At 47.6% G+C, this 15,476-nt stretch overlaps 11 non-coding genes across 11 annotated transcripts; all 11 read right to left on the reverse strand.

Annotated features, from left to right (window-relative positions):
• Positions 1-365: 365 nt before the first annotated feature.
• Positions 366-556, reverse strand: LOC142695872 (U2 spliceosomal RNA). The gene has a single exon (XR_012863890.1). It is a non-coding gene; the product is annotated as a U2 spliceosomal RNA (small nuclear RNA).
• A 1,292-nt stretch (positions 557-1,848) lies between these two features.
• On the reverse strand, positions 1,849-2,039 carry LOC142695873 (U2 spliceosomal RNA). Its single transcript, XR_012863891.1, has one exon. It is a non-coding gene; the product is annotated as a U2 spliceosomal RNA (small nuclear RNA).
• Positions 2,040-3,307: 1,268 nt separating this feature from the next.
• Positions 3,308-3,498, reverse strand: LOC142695874 (U2 spliceosomal RNA). The gene has a single exon (XR_012863892.1). It is a non-coding gene; the product is annotated as a U2 spliceosomal RNA (small nuclear RNA).
• A 1,284-nt stretch (positions 3,499-4,782) lies between these two features.
• Positions 4,783-4,973, reverse strand: LOC142695876 (U2 spliceosomal RNA). Its single transcript, XR_012863894.1, has one exon. It is a non-coding gene; the product is annotated as a U2 spliceosomal RNA (small nuclear RNA).
• A 1,300-nt stretch (positions 4,974-6,273) lies between these two features.
• Positions 6,274-6,464, reverse strand: LOC142695878 (U2 spliceosomal RNA). Its single transcript, XR_012863895.1, has one exon. It is a non-coding gene; the product is annotated as a U2 spliceosomal RNA (small nuclear RNA).
• Positions 6,465-7,757: 1,293 nt separating this feature from the next.
• Positions 7,758-7,948, reverse strand: LOC142695879 (U2 spliceosomal RNA). Its single transcript, XR_012863896.1, has one exon. It is a non-coding gene; the product is annotated as a U2 spliceosomal RNA (small nuclear RNA).
• A 1,292-nt stretch (positions 7,949-9,240) lies between these two features.
• Positions 9,241-9,431, reverse strand: LOC142695880 (U2 spliceosomal RNA). Its single transcript, XR_012863897.1, has one exon. It is a non-coding gene; the product is annotated as a U2 spliceosomal RNA (small nuclear RNA).
• Positions 9,432-10,735: 1,304 nt separating this feature from the next.
• LOC142695881 (U2 spliceosomal RNA) lies at positions 10,736-10,926 on the reverse strand. Its single transcript, XR_012863898.1, has one exon. It is a non-coding gene; the product is annotated as a U2 spliceosomal RNA (small nuclear RNA).
• Positions 10,927-12,215: 1,289 nt separating this feature from the next.
• On the reverse strand, positions 12,216-12,406 carry LOC142696074 (U2 spliceosomal RNA). Its single transcript, XR_012864073.1, has one exon. It is a non-coding gene; the product is annotated as a U2 spliceosomal RNA (small nuclear RNA).
• A 1,284-nt stretch (positions 12,407-13,690) lies between these two features.
• On the reverse strand, positions 13,691-13,881 carry LOC142695882 (U2 spliceosomal RNA). Its single transcript, XR_012863899.1, has one exon. It is a non-coding gene; the product is annotated as a U2 spliceosomal RNA (small nuclear RNA).
• Positions 13,882-15,181: 1,300 nt separating this feature from the next.
• LOC142695883 (U2 spliceosomal RNA) lies at positions 15,182-15,372 on the reverse strand. Its single transcript, XR_012863900.1, has one exon. It is a non-coding gene; the product is annotated as a U2 spliceosomal RNA (small nuclear RNA).
• Between the last annotated feature and the right edge of the window lie 104 nt (positions 15,373-15,476).

A 15,476-nucleotide genomic window follows, 5' to 3' on the forward strand; every position in this document is an offset into this window, starting at 1 on the left:
TGACTGTTGTGCTGCATCAATCAATCAATCAATCAATCAATCAATCAATCAATCAATCAATCAATCAGTGGCTGGCTCAGGTGCAGCTCTTTAACTTACCTAAAAGGGAGGGCGGAGAGAAGACAAGGAAGGTGAATGAGGTGTTCCAATGTGAAATGCCGGAAACACAGAAACACAGACGACACACAACAAGAGGTGGCAATCTATTCATTAATTGCATTTAATCAATGAGCTCATTATCACTCATGCATTGTCCAACAGGTGTTGAAATAATGGGATTAAAAGGGGAGATCCCTTCAGAAAGACAGAAACAATAGCAAAGACAAAAAACACTTTTGGAATCTGCTTTTAGTCAACACATAAGGAAAGGGTGCACCGGTCCTGGAAATACTGCAATACCAGGTCAATGCGTGGAGTGGACAGAGCAAGCTCTATTTCCATCTCCCTGTTCTAAAAATCCATTTAATATATGGTCCCCAGATAGGGGACGTATCAGATATTAAACTGATAAGAACAGATACTACACTTGATCTTAGCCAAAAGGCCGAGAAGCGATAACCCGAACGGGCCGCGCGTTGCCCGAGCCTGCCCGATACTGCTGTTCAGCCCTTGCAGCGATTCAGCCTACTTCTAGGCAATTCCATGGGGCCCTGCAGGCTCACACACTCACAGCTACACGGGAGGTGAATAAAGGCCGGAGAGGAAGCCAGACAGGATTTGCTTCTTTTGCTTGCACCACAATGCAGTGCTGAAAGAGGAGGAATCTACATAAAAACGCCTTCCTGGCAACGCCCAAATGCCCTGCTGCCATGCAGATAAACACTGGCAGCGGCAGCAAGTGCATGCCCACAGCCACCCCTTGTTCCTTCACACCTTGTATCAGCTGTAATCCAGTCCAGTCCAGTGCTGCCTGCTGAGCAGCACTGACCAACACTGCCTGGGCCCAGGCTTTTATCTCTGAGGCCCCATTATGATGTCAGAAAGCTGGCTCTGGAATCCTGAGGGCTCCACTATGACACGTGCAAAGTTCCGTCTGAACTTTATATAAGACGGTGAGGCTCAGTCAGTCACTCAGTGTTGCCTGAGAGGGCAACACTGCAACAGCCGGCCGCCAGGCTGTCTTTTTTTTGCACAGCTAGTTGCCTCCAGGAGGCCACAAGAGGGAGACAAGGGACTGCAAAATGGAAAATAGGCATCCACCAACTTTACAGACAACTTCTCCTTGCTCCTACAACCTCCATCCTTGCACAGTTTGTTATTCTTCTAGGTAACATAGTAACAAATCCAAATTGCTGCTCTCTTTGTAGGCAAGCAAGGCTTTGTTGCAACTGCAATTCTTACTTCTTCTTGAAATGTAGGGACGACAGTACATTCCATCACATCCATCTAGTGTACACAGGTAGGTCCATTGTGGCGGGCAGGCGAGCGGGCGGGCTGCTTTATTGGCTGTTTGCTGTTCCCCTACTCCACTCCACTATTTGACTGTTGTGCTGCATCAATCAATCAATCAATCAATCAATCAATCAATCAATCAATCAATCAATCAATCAGTGGCTGGCTCAGGTGCAGCTCTTTAACTTACCTAAAAGGGAGGGCGGAGAGAAGACAAGGAAGGTGAATGAGGTGTTCCAATGTGAAATGCCGGAAACACAGAAACACAGACGACACACAACAAGAGGTGGCAATCTATTCATTAATTGCATTTAATCAATGAGCTCATTATCACTCATGCATTGTCCAACAGGTGTTGAAATAATGGGATTAAAAGGGGAGATCCCTTCAGAAAGACAGAAACAATAGCAAAGACAAAAAACACTTTTGGAATCTGCTTTTAGTCAACACATAAGGAAAGGGTGCACCGGTCCTGGAAATACTGCAATACCAGGTCAATGCGTGGAGTGGACAGAGCAAGCTCTATTTCCATCTCCCTGTTCTAAAAATCCATTTAATATATGGTCCCCAGATAGGGGACGTATCAGATATTAAACTGATAAGAACAGATACTACACTTGATCTTAGCCAAAAGGCCGAGAAGCGATAACCCGAACGGGCCGCGCGTTGCCCGAGCCTGCCCGATACTGCTGTTCAGCCCTTGCAGCGATTCAGCCTACTTCTAGGCAATTCCATGGGGCCCTGCAGGCTCACACACTCACAGCTACACGGGAGGTGAATAAAGGCCGGAGAGGAAGCCAGACAGGATTTGCTTCTTTTGCTTGCACCACAATGCAGTGCTGAAAGAGGAGGAATCTACATAAAAACGCCTTCCTGGCAACGCCCAAATGCCCTGCTGCCATGCAGATAAACACTGGCAGCGGCAGCAAGTGCATGCCCACAGCCACCCCTTGTTCCTTCACACCTTGTATCAGCTGTAATCCAGTCCAGTCCAGTGCTGCCTGCTGAGCAGCACTGACCAACACTGCCTGGGCCCAGGCTTTTATCTCTGAGGCCCCATTATGATGTCAGAAAGCTGGCTCTGGAATCCTGAGGGCTCCACTATGACACGTGCAAAGTTCCGTCTGAACTTTATATAAGACGGTGAGGCTCAGTCAGTCACTCAGTGTTGCCTGAGAGGGCAACACTGCAACAGCCGGCCACCAGGCTGTCTTTTTTTTGCACAGCTAGTTGCCTCCAGGAGGCCACAAGAGGGAGACAAGGGACTGCAAAATGGAAAATAGGCATCCACCAACTTTACAGACAACTTCTCCTTGCTCCTACAACCTCCATCCTTGCACAGTTTGTTATTCTTCTAGGTAACATAGTAACAAATCCAAATTGCTGCTCTCTTTGTAGGCAAGCAAGGCTTTGTTGCAACTGCAATTCTTACTTCTTCTTGAAATGTAGGGACGACAGTACATTCCATCACATCCATCTAGTGTACACAGGTAGGTCCATTGTGGCGGGCAGGCGAGCGGGCGGGCTGCTTTATTGGCTGTTTGCTGTTCCCCTACTCCACTCCACTATTTGACTGTTGTGCTGCATCAATCAATCAATCAATCAATCAATCAATCAGTGGCTGGCTCAGGTGCAGCTCTTTAACTTACCTAAAAGGGAGGGCGGAGAGAAGACAAGGAAGGTGAATGAGGTGTTCCAATGTGAAATGCCGGAAACACAGAAACACAGACGACACACAACAAGAGGTGGCAATCTATTCATTAATTGCATTTAATCAATGAGCTCATTATCACTCATGCATTGTCCAACAGGTGTTGAAATAATGGGATTAAAAGGGGAGATCCCTTCAGAAAGACAGAAACAATAGCAAAGACAAAAAACACTTTTGGAATCTGCTTTTAGTCAACACATAAGGAAAGGGTGCACCGGTCCTGGAAATACTGCAATACCAGGTCAATGCGTGGAGTGGACAGAGCAAGCTCTATTTCCATCTCCCTGTTCTAAAAATCCATTTAATATATGGTCCCCAGATAGGGGACGTATCAGATATTAAACTGATAAGAACAGATACTACACTTGATCTTAGCCAAAAGGCCGAGAAGCGATAACCCGAACGGGCCGCGCGTTGCCCGAGCCTGCCCGATACTGCTGTTCAGCCCTTGCAGCGATTCAGCCTACTTCTAGGCAATTCCATGGGGCCCTGCAGGCTCACACACTCACAGCTACACGGGAGGTGAATAAAGGCCGGAGAGGAAGCCAGACAGGATTTGCTTCTTTTGCTTGCACCACAATGCAGTGCTGAAAGAGGAGGAATCTACATAAAAACGCCTTCCTGGCAACGCCCAAATGCCCTGCTGCCATGCAGATAAACACTGGCAGCGGCAGCAAGTGCATGCCCACAGCCACCCCTTGTTCCTTCACACCTTGTATCAGCTGTAATCCAGTCCAGTCCAGTGCTGCCTGCTGAGCAGCACTGACCAACACTGCCTGGGCCCAGGCTTTTATCTCTGAGGCCCCATTATGATGTCAGAAAGCTGGCTCTGGAATCCTGAGGGCTCCACTATGACACGTGCAAAGTTCCGTCTGAACTTTATATAAGACGGTGAGGCTCAGTCAGTCACTCAGTGTTGCCTGAGAGGGCAACACTGCAACAGCCGGCCGCCAGGCTGTCTTTTTTTTGCACAGCTAGTTGCCTCCAGGAGGCCACAAGAGGGAGACAAGGGACTGCAAAATGGAAAATAGGCATCCACCAACTTTACAGACAACTTCTCCTTGCTCCTACAACCTCCATCCTTGCACAGTTTGTTATTCTTCTAGGTAACATAGTAACAAATCCAAATTGCTGCTCTCTTTGTAGGCAAGCAAGGCTTTGTTGCAACTGCAATTCTTACTTCTTCTTGAAATGTAGGGACGACAGTACATTCCATCACATCCATCTAGTGTACACAGGTAGGTCCATTGTGGCGGGCAGGCGAGCGGGCGGGCTGCTTTATTGGCTGTTTGCTGTTCCCCTACTCCACTCCACTATTTGACTGTTGTGCTGCATCAATCAATCAATCAATCAATCAATCAATCAATCAATCAATCAATCAGTGGCTGGCTCAGGTGCAGCTCTTTAACTTACCTAAAAGGGAGGGCGGAGAGAAGACAAGGAAGGTGAATGAGGTGTTCCAATGTGAAATGCCGGAAACACAGAAACACAGACGACACACAACAAGAGGTGGCAATCTATTCATTAATTGCATTTAATCAATGAGCTCATTATCACTCATGCATTGTCCAACAGGTGTTGAAATAATGGGATTAAAAGGGGAGATCCCTTCAGAAAGACAGAAACAATAGCAAAGACAAAAAACACTTTTGGAATCTGCTTTTAGTCAACACATAAGGAAAGGGTGCACCGGTCCTGGAAATACTGCAATACCAGGTCAATGCGTGGAGTGGACAGAGCAAGCTCTATTTCCATCTCCCTGTTCTAAAAATCCATTTAATATATGGTCCCCAGATAGGGGACGTATCAGATATTAAACTGATAAGAACAGATACTACACTTGATCTTAGCCAAAAGGCCGAGAAGCGATAACCCGAACGGGCCGCGCGTTGCCCGAGCCTGCCCGATACTGCTGTTCAGCCCTTGCAGCGATTCAGCCTACTTCTAGGCAATTCCATGGGGCCCTGCAGGCTCACACACTCACAGCTACACGGGAGGTGAATAAAGGCCGGAGAGGAAGCCAGACAGGATTTGCTTCTTTTGCTTGCACCACAATGCAGTGCTGAAAGAGGAGGAATCTACATAAAAACGCCTTCCTGGCAACGCCCAAATGCCCTGCTGCCATGCAGATAAACACTGGCAGCGGCAGCAAGTGCATGCCCACAGCCACCCCTTGTTCCTTCACACCTTGTATCAGCTGTAATCCAGTCCAGTCCAGTGCTGCCTGCTGAGCAGCACTGACCAACACTGCCTGGGCCCAGGCTTTTATCTCTGAGGCCCCATTATGATGTCAGAAAGCTGGCTCTGGAATCCTGAGGGCTCCACTATGACACGTGCAAAGTTCCGTCTGAACTTTATATAAGACGGTGAGGCTCAGTCAGTCACTCAGTGTTGCCTGACAGGGCAACACTGCAACAGCCGGCCACCAGGCTGTCTTTTTTTTGCACAGCTAGTTGCCTCCAGGAGGCCACAAGAGGGAGACAAGGGACTGCAAAATGGAAAATAGGCATCCACCAACTTTACAGACAACTTCTCCTTGCTCCTACAACCTCCATCCTTGCACAGTTTGTTATTCTTCTAGGTAACATAGTAACAAATCCAAATTGCTGCTCTCTTTGTAGGCAAGCAAGGCTTTGTTGCAACTGCAATTCTTACTTCTTCTTGAAATGTAGGGACGACAGTACATTCCATCACATCCATCTAGTGTACACAGGTAGGTCCATTGTGGCGGGCAGGCGAGCGGGCGGGCTGCTTTATTGGCTGTTTGCTGTTCCCCTACTCCACTCCACTATTTGACTGTTGTGCTGCATCAATCAATCAATCAATCAATCAATCAATCAATCAATCAATCAATCAATCAATCAATCAATCAGTGGCTGGCTCAGGTGCAGCTCTTTAACTTACCTAAAAGGGAGGGCGGAGAGAAGACAAGGAAGGTGAATGAGGTGTTCCAATGTGAAATGCCGGAAACACAGAAACACAGACGACACACAACAAGAGGTGGCAATCTATTCATTAATTGCATTTAATCAATGAGCTCATTATCACTCATGCATTGTCCAACAGGTGTTGAAATAATGGGATTAAAAGGGGAGATCCCTTCAGAAAGACAGAAACAATAGCAAAGACAAAAAACACTTTTGGAATCTGCTTTTAGTCAACACATAAGGAAAGGGTGCACCGGTCCTGGAAATACTGCAATACCAGGTCAATGCGTGGAGTGGACAGAGCAAGCTCTATTTCCATCTCCCTGTTCTAAAAATCCATTTAATATATGGTCCCCAGATAGGGGACGTATCAGATATTAAACTGATAAGAACAGATACTACACTTGATCTTAGCCAAAAGGCCGAGAAGCGATAACCCGAACGGGCCGCGCGTTGCCCGAGCCTGCCCGGTACTGCTGTTCAGCCCTTGCAGCGATTCAGCCTACTTCTAGGCAATTCCATGGGGCCCTGCAGGCTCACACACTCACAGCTACACGGGAGGTGAATAAAGGCCGGAGAGGAAGCCAGACAGGATTTGCTTCTTTTGCTTGCACCACAATGCAGTGCTGAAAGAGGAGGAATCTACATAAAAACGCCTTCCTGGCAACGCCCAAATGCCCTGCTGCCATGCAGATAAACACTGGCAGCGGCAGCAAGTGCATGCCCACAGCCACCCCTTGTTCCTTCACACCTTGTATCAGCTGTAATCCAGTCCAGTCCAGTGCTGCCTGCTGAGCAGCACTGACCAACACTGCCTGGGCCCAGGCTTTTATCTCTGAGGCCCCATTATGATGTCAGAAAGCTGGCTCTGGAATCCTGAGGGCTCCACTATGACACGTGCAAAGTTCCGTCTGAACTTTATATAAGACGGTGAGGCTCAGTCAGTCACTCAGTGTTGCCTGAGAGGGCAACACTGCAACAGCCGGCCGCCAGGCTGTCTTTTTTTTTGCACAGCTAGTTGCCTCCAGGAGGCCACAAGAGGGAGACAAGGGACTGCAAAATGGAAAATAGGCATCCACCAACTTTACAGACAACTTCTCCTTGCTCCTACAACCTCCATCCTTGCACAGTTTGTTATTCTTCTAGGTAACATAGTAACAAATCCAAATTGCTGCTCTCTTTGTAGGCAAGCAAGGCTTTGTTGCAACTGCAATTCTTACTTCTTCTTGAAATGTAGGGACGACAGTACATTCCATCACATCCATCTAGTGTACACAGGTAGGTCCATTGTGGCGGGCAGGCGAGCGGGCGGGCTGCTTTATTGGCTGTTTGCTGTTCCCCTACTCCACTCCACTATTTGACTGTTGTGCTGCATCAATCAATCAATCAATCAATCAATCAATCAATCAATCAATCAATCAATCAATCAGTGGCTGGCTCAGGTGCAGCTCTTTAACTTACCTAAAAGGGAGGGCGGAGAGAAGACAAGGAAGGTGAATGAGGTGTTCCAATGTGAAATGCCGGAAACACAGAAACACAGACGACACACAACAAGAGGTGGCAATCTATTCATTAATTGCATTTAATCAATGAGCTCATTATCACTCATGCATTGTCCAACAGGTGTTGAAATAATGGGATTAAAAGGGGAGATCCCTTCAGAAAGACAGAAACAATAGCAAAGACAAAAAACACTTTTGGAATCTGCTTTTAGTCAACACATAAGGAAAGGGTGCACCGGTCCTGGAAATACTGCAATACCAGGTCAATGCGTGGAGTGGACAGAGCAAGCTCTATTTCCATCTCCCTGTTCTAAAAATCCATTTAATATATGGTCCCCAGATAGGGGACGTATCAGATATTAAACTGATAAGAACAGATACTACACTTGATCTTAGCCAAAAGGCCGAGAAGCGATAACCCGAACGGGCCGCGCGTTGCCCGAGCCTGCCCGATACTGCTGTTCAGCCCTTGCAGCGATTCAGCCTACTTCTAGGCAATTCCATGGGGCCCTGCAGGCTCACACACTCACAGCTACACGGGAGGTGAATAAAGGCCGGAGAGGAAGCCAGACAGGATTTGCTTCTTTTGCTTGCACCACAATGCAGTGCTGAAAGAGGAGGAATCTACATAAAAACGCCTTCCTGGCAACGCCCAAATGCCCTGCTGCCATGCAGATAAACACTGGCAGCGGCAGCAAGTGCATGCCCACAGCCACCCCTTGTTCCTTCACACCTTGTATCAGCTGTAATCCAGTCCAGTCCAGTGCTGCCTGCTGAGCAGCACTGACCAACACTGCCTGGGCCCAGGCTTTTATCTCTGAGGCCCCATTATGATGTCAGAAAGCTGGCTCTGGAATCCTGAGGGCTCCACTATGACACGTGCAAAGTTCCGTCTGAACTTTATATAAGACGGTGAGGCTCAGTCAGTCACTCAGTTTTGCCTGAGAGGGCAACACTGCAACAGCCGGCCGCCAGGCTGTCTTTTTTTTGCACAGCTAGTTGCCTCCAGGAGGCCACAAGAGGGAGACAAGGGACTGCAAAATGGAAAATAGGCATCCACCAACTTTACAGACAACTTCTCCTTGCTCCTACAACCTCCATCCTTGCACAGTTTGTTATTCTTCTAGGTAACATAGTAACAAATCCAAATTGCTGCTCTCTTTGTAGGCAAGCAAGGCTTTGTTGCAACTGCAATTCTTACTTCTTCTTGAAATGTAGGGACGACAGTACATTCCATCACATCCATCTAGTGTACACAGGTAGGTCCATTGTGGCGGGCAGGCGAGCGGGCGGGCTGCTTTATTGGCTGTTTGCTGTTCCCCTACTCCACTCCACTATTTGACTGTTGTGCTGCATCAATCAATCAATCAATCAATCAATCAATCAATCAATCAATCAATCAATCAATCAGTGGCTGGCTCAGGTGCAGCTCTTTAACTTACCTAAAAGGGAGGGCGGAGAGAAGACAAGGAAGGTGAATGAGGTGTTCCAATGTGAAATGCCGGAAACACAGAAACACAGACGACACACAACAAGAGGTGGCAATCTATTCATTAATTGCATTTAATCAATGAGCTCATTATCACTCATGCATTGTCCAACAGGTGTTGAAATAATGGGATTAAAAGGGGAGATCCCTTCAGAAAGACAGAAACAATAGCAAAGACAAAAAACACTTTTGGAATCTGCTTTTAGTCAACACATAAGGAAAGGGTGCACCGGTCCTGGAAATACTGCAATACCAGGTCAATGCGTGGAGTGGACAGAGCAAGCTCTATTTCCATCTCCCTGTTCTAAAAATCCATTTAATATATGGTCCCCAGATAGGGGACGTATCAGATATTAAACTGATAAGAACAGATACTACACTTGATCTTAGCCAAAAGGCCGAGAAGCGATAACCCGAACGGGCCGCGCGTTGCCCGAGCCTGCCCGATACTGCTGTTCAGCCCTTGCAGCGATTCAGCCTACTTCTAGGCAATTCCATGGGGCCCTGCAGGCTCACACACTCACAGCTACACGGGAGGTGAATAAAGGCCGGAGAGGAAGCCAGACAGGATTTGCTTCTTTTGCTTGCACCACAATGCAGTGCTGAAAGAGGAGGAATCTACATAAAAACGCCTTCCTGGCAACGCCCAAATGCCCTGCTGCCATGCAGATAAACACTGGCAGCGGCAGCAAGTGCATGCCCACAGCCACCCCTTGTTCCTTCACACCTTGTATCAGCTGTAATCCAGTCCAGTCCAGTGCTGCCTGCTGAGCAGCACTGACCAACACTGCCTGGGCCCAGGCTTTTATCTCTGAGGCCCCATTATGATGTCAGAAAGCTGGCTCTGGAATCCTGAGGGCTCCACTATGACACGTGCAAAGTTCCGTCTGAACTTTATATAAGACGGTGAGGCTCAGTCAGTCACTCAGTTTTGCCTGAGAGGGCAACACTGCAACAGCCGGCCGCCAGGCTGTCTTTTTTTTGCACAGCTAGTTGCCTCCAGGAGGCCACAAGAGGGAGACAAGGGACTGCAAAATGGAAAATAGGCATCCACCAACTTTACAGACAACTTCTCCTTGCTCCTACAACCTCCATCCTTGCACAGTTTGTTATTCTTCTAGGTAACATAGTAACAAATCCAAATTGCTGCTCTCTTTGTAGGCAAGCAAGGCTTTGTTGCAACTGCAATTCTTACTTCTTCTTGAAATGTAGGGACGACAGTACATTCCATCACATCCATCTAGTGTACACAGGTAGGTCCATTGTGGCGGGCAGGCGAGCGGGCGGGCTGCTTTATTGGCTGTTTGCTGTTCCCCTACTCCACTCCACTATTTGACTGTTGTGCTGCATCAATCAATCAATCAATCAATCAATCAATCAATCAATCAATCAATCAATCAATCAATCAATCAATCAGTGGCTGGCTCAGGTGCAGCTCTTTAACTTACCTAAAAGGGAGGGCGGAGAGAAGACAAGGAAGGTGAATGAGGTGTTCCAATGTGAAATGCCGGAAACACAGAAACACAGACGACACACAACAAGAGGTGGCAATCTATTCATTAATTGCATTTAATCAATGAGCTCATTATCACTCATGCATTGTCCAACAGGTGTTGAAATAATGGGATTAAAAGGGGAGATCCCTTCAGAAAGACAGAAACAATAGCAAAGACAAAAAACACTTTTGGAATCTGCTTTTAGTCAACACATAAGGAAAGGGTGCACCGGTCCTGGAAATACTGCAATACCAGGTCAATGCGTGGAGTGGACAGAGCAAGCTCTATTTCCATCTCCCTGTTCTAAAAATCCATTTAATATATGGTCCCCAGATAGGGGACGTATCAGATATTAAACTGATAAGAACAGATACTACACTTGATCTTAGCCAAAAGGCCGAGAAGCGATAACCCGAACGGGCCGCGCGTTGCCCGAGCCTGCCCGATACTGCTGTTCAGCCCTTGCAGCGATTCAGCCTACTTCTAGGCAATTCCATGGGGCCCTGCAGGCTCACACACTCACAGCTACACGGGAGGTGAATAAAGGCCGGAGAGGAAGCCAGACAGGATTTGCTTCTTTTGCTTGCACCACAATGCAGTGCTGAAAGAGGAGGAATCTACATAAAAACGCCTTCCTGGCAACGCCCAAATGCCCTGCTGCCATGCAGATAAACACTGGCAGCGGCAGCAAGTGCATGCCCACAGCCACCCCTTGTTCCTTCACACCTTGTATCAGCTGTAATCCAGTCCAGTCCAGTGCTGCCTGCTGAGCAGCACTGACCAACACTGCCTGGGCCCAGGCTTTTATCTCTGAGGCCCCATTATGATGTCAGAAAGCTGGCTCTGGAATCCTGAGGGCTCCACTATGACACGTGCAAAGTTCCGTCTGAACTTTATATAAGACGGTGAGGCTCAGTCAGTCACTCAGTGTTGCCTGAGAGGGCAACACTGCAACAGCCGGCCGCCAGGCTGTCTTTTTTTTGCACAGCTAGTTGCCTCCAGGAGGCCACAAGAGGGAGACAAGGGACTGCAAAATGGAAAATAGGCATCCACCAACTTTACAGACAACTTCTCCTTGCTCCTACAACCTCCATCCTTGCACAGTTTGTTATTCTTCTAGGTAACATAGTAACAAATCCAAATTGCTGCTCTCTTTGTAGGCAAGCAAGGCTTTGTTGCAACTGCAATTCTTACTTCTTCTTGAAATGTAGGGACGACAGTACATTCCATCACATCCATCTAGTGTACACAGGTAGGTCCATTGTGGCGGGCAGGCGAGCGGGCGGGCTGCTTTATTGGCTGTTTGCTGTTCCCCTACTCCACTCCACTATTTGACTGTTGTGCTGCATCAATCAATCAATCAATCAATCAATCAATCAATCAATCAATCAATCAATCAGTGGCTGGCTCAGGTGCAGCTCTTTAACTTACCTAAAAGGGAGGGCGGAGAGAAGACAAGGAAGGTGAATGAGGTGTTCCAATGTGAAATGCCGGAAACACAGAAACACAGACGACACACAACAAGAGGTGGCAATCTATTCATTAATTGCATTTAATCAATGAGCTCATTATCACTCATGCATTGTCCAACAGGTGTTGAAATAATGGGATTAAAAGGGGAGATCCCTTCAGAAAGACAGAAACAATAGCAAAGACAAAAAAACACTTTTGGAATCTGCTTTTAGTCAACACATAAGGAAAGGGTGCACCGGTCCTGGAAATACTGCAATACCAGGTCAATGCGTGGAGTGGACAGAGCAAGCTCTATTTCCATCTCCCTGTTCTAAAAATCCATTTAATATATGGTCCCCAGATAGGGGACGTATCAGATATTAAACTGATAAGAACAGATACTACACTTGAGCTTAGCCAAAAGGCCGAGAAGCGATAACCCGAACGGGCCGCGCGTTGCCCGAGCCTGCCCGATACTGCTGTTCAGCCCTTGCAGCGATTCAGCCTACTTCTAGGCAATTCCATGGGGCCCTGCAGGCTCACACACTCACAGCTACACGGGAGGTGAATAAAGGCCGGAGAGGAAGCCAGACAGGATTTGCTTCTTTTGCTTGCACCACAATGCAGTGCTGAAAGAGGAGGAATCTACATAAAAACGCCTTCCTGGCAACGCCCAAATGCCCTGCTGCCATGCAGATAAACACTGGCAGCGGCAGCAAGTGCATGCCCACAGCCACCCCTTGTTCCTTCACACCTTGTATCAGCTGTAATCCAGTCCAGTCCAGTGCTGCCTGCTGAGCAGCACTGACCAACACTGCCTGGGCCCAGGCTTTTATCTCTGAGGCCCCATTATGATGTCAGAAAGCTGGCTCTGGAATCCTGAGGGCTCCACTATGACACGTGCAAAGTTCCGTCTGAACTTTATATAAGACGGTGAGGCTCAGTCAGTCACTCAGTGTTGCCTGAGAGGGCAACACTGCAACAGCCGGCCGCCAGGCTGTCTTTTTTTTGCACAGCTAGTTGCCTCCAGGAGGCCACAAGAGGGAGACAAGGGACTGCAAAATGGAAAATAGGCATCCACCAACTTTACAGACAACTTCTCCTTGCTCCTACAACCTCCATCCTTGCACAGTTTGTTATTCTTCTAGGTAACATAGTAACAAATCCAAATTGCTGCTCTCTTTGTAGGCAAGCAAGGCTTTGTTGCAACTGCAATTCTTACTTCTTCTTGAAATGTAGGGACGACAGTACATTCCATCACATCCATCTAGTGTACACAGGTAGGTCCATTGTGGCGGGCAGGCGAGCGGGCGGGCTGCTTTATTGGCTGTTTGCTGTTCCCCTACTCCACTCCACTATTTGACTGTTGTGCTGCATCAATCAATCAATCAATCAATCAATCAATCAATCAATCAATCAATCAGTGGCTGGCTCAGGTGCAGCTCTTTAACTTACCTAAAAGGGAGGGCGGAGAGAAGACAAGGAAGGTGAATGAGGTGTTCCAATGTGAAATGCCGGAAACACAGAAACACAGACGACACACAACAAGAGGTGGCAATCTATTCATTAATTGCATTTAATCAATGAGCTCATTATCACTCATGCATTGTCCAACAGGTGTTGAAATAATGGGATTAAAAGGGGAGATCCCTTCAGAAAGACAGAAACAATAGCAAAGACAAAAAACACTTTTGGAATCTGCTTTTAGTCAACACATAAGGAAAGGGTGCACCGGTCCTGGAAATACTGCAATACCAGGTCAATGCGTGGAGTGGACAGAGCAAGCTCTATTTCCATCTCCCTGTTCTAAAAATCCATTTAATATATGGTCCCCAGATAGGGGACGTATCAGATATTAAACTGATAAGAACAGATACTACACTTGATCTTAGCCAAAAGGCCGAGAAGCGATAACCCGAACGGGCCGCGCGTTGCCCGAGCCTGCCCGATACTGCTGTTCAGCCCTTGCAGCGATTCAGCCTACTTCTAGGCAATTCCATGGGGCCCTGCAGGCTCACACACTCACAGCTACACGGGAGGTGAATAAAGGCCGGAGAGGAAGCCAGACAGGATTTGCTTCTTTTGCTTGCACCACAATGCAGTGCTGAAAGAGGAGGAATCTACATAAAAACGCCTTCCTGGCAACGCCCAAATGCCCTGCTGCCATGCAGATAAACACTGGCAGCGGCAGCAAGTGCATGCCCACAGCCACCCCTTGTTCCTTCACACCTTGTATCAGCTGTAATCCAGTCCAGTCCAGTGCTGCCTGCTGAGCAGCACTGACCAACACTGCCTGGGCCCAGGCTTTTATCTCTGAGGCCCCATTATGATGTCAGAAAGCTGGCTCTGGAATCCTGAGGGCTCCACTATGACACGTGCAAAGTTCCGTCTGAACTTTATATAAGACGGTGAGGCTCAGTCAGTCACTCAGTGTTGCCTGAGAGGGCAACACTGCAACAGCCGGCCGCCAGGCTGTCTTTTTTTTGCACAGCTAGTTGCCTCCAGGAGGCCACAAGAGGGAGACAAGGGACTGCAAAATGGAAAATAGGCATCCACCAACTTTACAGACAACTTCTCCTTGCTCCTACAACCTCCATCCTTGCACAGTTTGTTATTCTTCTAGGTAACATAGTAACAAATCCAAATTGCTGCTCTCTTTGTAGGCAAGCAAGGCTTTGTTGCAACTGCAATTCTTACTTCTTCTTGAAATGTAGGGACGACTGTACATTCCATCACATCCATCTAGTGTACACAGGTAGGTCCATTGTGGCGGGCAGGCGAGCGGGCGGGCTGCTTTATTGGCTGTTTGCTGTTCCCCTACTCCACTCCACTATTTGACTGTTGTGCTGCATCAATCAATCAATCAATCAATCAATCAATCAATCAATCAATCAATCAATCAATCAATCAATCAGTGGCTGGCTCAGGTGCAGCTCTTTAACTTACCTAAAAGGGAGGGCGGAGAGAAGACAAGGAAGGTGAATGAGGTGTTCCAATGTGAAATGCCGGAAACACAGAAACACAGACGACACACAACAAGAGGTGGCAATCTATTCATTAATTGCATTTAATCAATGAGCTCATTATCACTCATGCATTGTCCAACAGGTGTTGAAATAATGGGATTAAAAGGGGAGATCCCTTCAGAAAGACAGAAGCAATAGCAAAGACAAAAAACACTTTTGGAATCTGCTTTTAGTCAACACATAAGGAAAGGGTGCACCGGTCCTGGAAATACTGCAATACCAGGTCAATGCGTGGAGTGGACAGAGCAAGCTCTATTTCCATCTCCCTGTTCTAAAAATCCATTTAATATATGGTCCCCAGATAGGGGACGTATCAGATATTAAACTGATAAGAACAGATACTACACTTGATCTTAGCCAAAAGGCCGAGAAGCGATAACCCGAACGGGCCGCGCGTTGCCCGAGCCTGCCCGATACTGCTGTTCAGCCCTTGCAGCGATTCAGCCTACTTCTAGGCAATTCCATGGGGCCCTGCAGGCTC

This window comes from Rhinoderma darwinii, assembly GCF_050947455.1.
Source record: "Rhinoderma darwinii isolate aRhiDar2 chromosome 5 unlocalized genomic scaffold, aRhiDar2.hap1 SUPER_5_unloc_49, whole genome shotgun sequence".
Lineage (NCBI taxonomy): Eukaryota > Metazoa > Chordata > Amphibia > Anura > Rhinodermatidae > Rhinoderma > Rhinoderma darwinii.